Raw genomic sequence first — 3,246 nt, forward strand, 5'->3', positions numbered from 1 at the left:
CCACATACACACATATACAAAATAAATAAATAAATAAATAAATAAATAAATAAATAAATGTCATTTTAAAAGACATGGGTAGACATCAACGTGGTGACGTGCATGGTGAGGTATGAGTGTGTCTGGAGGCCTTTAGGTCAAGGACTGAGGGTAAGAAAATGAGTCTAGGCAAGAAAACTGTAGCTAGCTCATTTTGTATTGTTTTTGTTTTGTGTGCATGTACACATACATATACAGTGTACTGTAGAGGTCAGAAGACAAGCTCTGGTGTTGGTCCTTGGCACCTTCCATTTCCATGTGGGACAGCGTTCTCATTGGCCTGAAGCTTTACCATACAGGACAGTTTAGCTGGCCTACTAGCTTTTTGAAATCCTCTATCCCTGCCTTCCTTCTTACAATTCTAGAATTACAGGCACATGGCATTATGCTTGGCTTTACATGGGTCCTGAGGATTTGAACTCAGGGCCTCATGCTTATAGAGTGGTCACTTTATGGAGTGAGCCATCATCCAGCCCCCTTGTTTCTTATTGACATGAGGTAGGGATGGGACTGGACTGGATTGTGGAGTTCCTTTTGTGATGGCCTCCTGTCTATAGGAAGCCACTGAAGGAGTTTATACAGTAGGTCATGATCAAAATTATGTTTTAGACCAAATGAGGAGCTAGGAGGAATGAGCAGGACTGGGGGGAGATGACCAAGTTGGAAGGTGCTGCAGTTGTCTGGGTAAAAGACACAGACAATGGCATACGAATGTAGGTTGGGAGAGATGCTTGCCACACAAGTATGACTTGGAACCCCAGAAGCCCACATAAATACTAGGTGGGTATGGTGGCCTGCTTGTAATTTTAATCTCCAAAGACAGAGACAGGAATTTCCAAAACAATTCAGCTAAGAGACTAGCAGGACTGGTGAACTTTGAGTCTGGATGAACGAGTCAATGAGTACAATGGAAGATTTCTGACACCAACTTTCGACCTCCAAATGAATACACACACATGAATATACACATTTCACATGCGTACATATCACATACACAGGCGCATACACACATACATAGCACACACACACCACACATGTCCACACATGTATGCTTTCATAGACATGCAAGAACATAATACATACTAATACACTACAACTGCTCTTTTTTTTGGGGGGGGGTTGGTTCTTCAATAGAGGATTTCTCTGTGTAGCTTTAAAGCCTGTCCTAGAACTTGCTCTGTAGACCAAGCTGGCCTCTAACTCATAGAGATCTGCCTGTCTCTGTCTCCCGAGGTTTTTTTTTTTTTAAAGAAACTTACTGGACTCACTCATAAGTGGCTTTTAGACATAAATCAAAGAAAAAAACAGCCTATAATTCACAACCCCAGAGAACCTAGACAACAAAGAAGACCCTAAGAGAGACATACAAAGATCTAATCTACATGGGAAGTAGAAAGAGACAAGATCTCCTGAGTAAATTGGGAGCATGGGGACCATGGGAGAGGGTTGAAGGGGAGAGGAGAGGAAGGGAGGGAAGCAGAGAAAAATGTAGAGCTCAGTAAAATCAATTTTTAAAAATGGAAAATTTTAAAAAAGGAAAAAAGAAAATTACTGGGAGAGACTTGGGAGGTAAGAGCTATGGATTATCAAAGACCAGGAGTGAGGGAGAGGATAGTAAAGGGGAAACAGACCCAGTTTCTAGCCAGGGGTGCTAGCACCACCAAGTACAATGGGGATTATGGGACAAAAAATGCCAAAGAAAATATAAAGACCCAGAGATGTCAACAGGGGACATTGTACCTCAGCTAAACCTTGTGAAGACCCCACAGACTTCAGGTTAGTTTTCTGGCCCTGGGGTCTGGGCCTTGCTGCTTGAGTGGTCACTGGCCTCTTCTACTTCCATAGTCTGGCAAGTTGGACGCATTTCTGGTGCTGGAGCAGCTGCGGTGTAATGGCGTGTTGGAGGGCATCCGCATCTGCCGTCAGGGCTTCCCCAACAGGATTGTCTTCCAAGAGTTCCGGCAACGGTGAGCCTGCTGTGGTTGGTTGGGCAGTGGGGAGCAAGCCCTGAAGAAAGCATGAATCATGGAGATGAGTGCGTAACTTCTGTCTGTGTTTTAAGCTATGAGATCCTGGCAGCGAACGCCATCCCCAAAGGCTTTATGGATGGAAAGCAAGCTTGCATTCTCATGGTGAGCTTAACCTTGGACCCTCCCCAAACATCCAATTGTGACCTCCCAGCTCTGAGTCGTATTTCCAGTTGCTGATCTGGGTGGAATGGTTCCTAAATACATGGCATCACTGAACAAACAGAACAGTTAGAAATAGCAGCCTTTCTCTTTCTCTCTCCTCAGATCAAAGCCCTAGAACTTGACCCCAACCTGTACAGGATTGGGCAGAGCAAAATCTTCTTCCGAACGGGAGTCCTGGCCCACCTGGAGGAGGAACGAGACCTGAAGATTACTGATGTGATCATGGCCTTCCAGGCTATGTGTCGTGGCTACCTGGCCAGAAAGTAAATACAATTTCCTGTATCCTAAAGCTTCCCCCAAATTCAGAGTAGAAACCTAAAGTCCAGAGAAGGGGAGTTCCAGCCCTGTACTGGGATTCCCTGATTCCAAGAGGCCATCTATTTTAAGACACTCCCGTAATCAACAGCTTCTCTCTGAGGGGAAGCATAAGCTACCAACTGAAATGTGTATGTATGAAGATTATGGTACAGAAAGGGCAGAACGACAGTCAGTGGGTTGAGAGTTTTAGACCTGGGTTCTCATTCTCAATTTCTCATTTTATGTGCTTAGATTTCTCCTGAGTGCAATCATTTCTGCCTCATAAAATTGTTCAAGAGGAGTTAATGAAATATGCTGAGAGAGGGCTTGGAGGTGTGGCTGGTTCATTTCAGAAGTCTTAGACTATAAGACCATATCAGAGGAAAGATTATTTGGCTGTATCTCTAGCCCCATGTTCAAATAAGATTCATAAAGGGAAACACTAGAAGTTGCAATGCTTCATCAGTTCTGCTTGGTGTTGAGGTGAAAACTCAAGTTCCTCAAGGAAAGATGCCCCCTTCTGGGCGTGGTGACCTTTAATCCCAGCACTTGGGAGGCAGAGGCAGGCTAATCTCTGTGAGTGACTGGTCTACAGAGCAAGTTCCAGGACAGCCAGGGCAGCACAGAGAAACCATGTCTGAAAAGAAGGAAAAGGAAGGAAGGAAGGAAGGAAGGAAGGAAGGAAGGAAGGAAGGAAGGAAGGAGGGAGGGAGGGAGG

At 44.7% G+C, this 3,246-nt stretch overlaps 1 long non-coding RNA gene across 1 annotated transcript; it reads left to right on the forward strand.

The window, feature by feature from the left end:
* The first annotated feature begins 1,843 nt into the window (after positions 1 to 1,843).
* LOC126496331 (uncharacterized) lies at positions 1,844 to 2,515 on the forward strand. Its single transcript, XR_007590335.1, has 3 exons — positions 1,844 to 2,006; positions 2,102 to 2,171; positions 2,334 to 2,515. It is a non-coding gene; the product is annotated as an uncharacterized lncRNA (long non-coding RNA).
* The last annotated feature ends 731 nt before the right edge of the window (positions 2,516 to 3,246 follow it).

This window comes from Alexandromys fortis, unplaced genomic scaffold (genome assembly GCF_014885135.2).
Source record: "Alexandromys fortis isolate MF-2015 unplaced genomic scaffold, M_Fortis_MF-2015_v1.1 scaffold_2883, whole genome shotgun sequence".
NCBI classification, from domain to species: domain Eukaryota; kingdom Metazoa; phylum Chordata; class Mammalia; order Rodentia; family Cricetidae; genus Alexandromys; species Alexandromys fortis.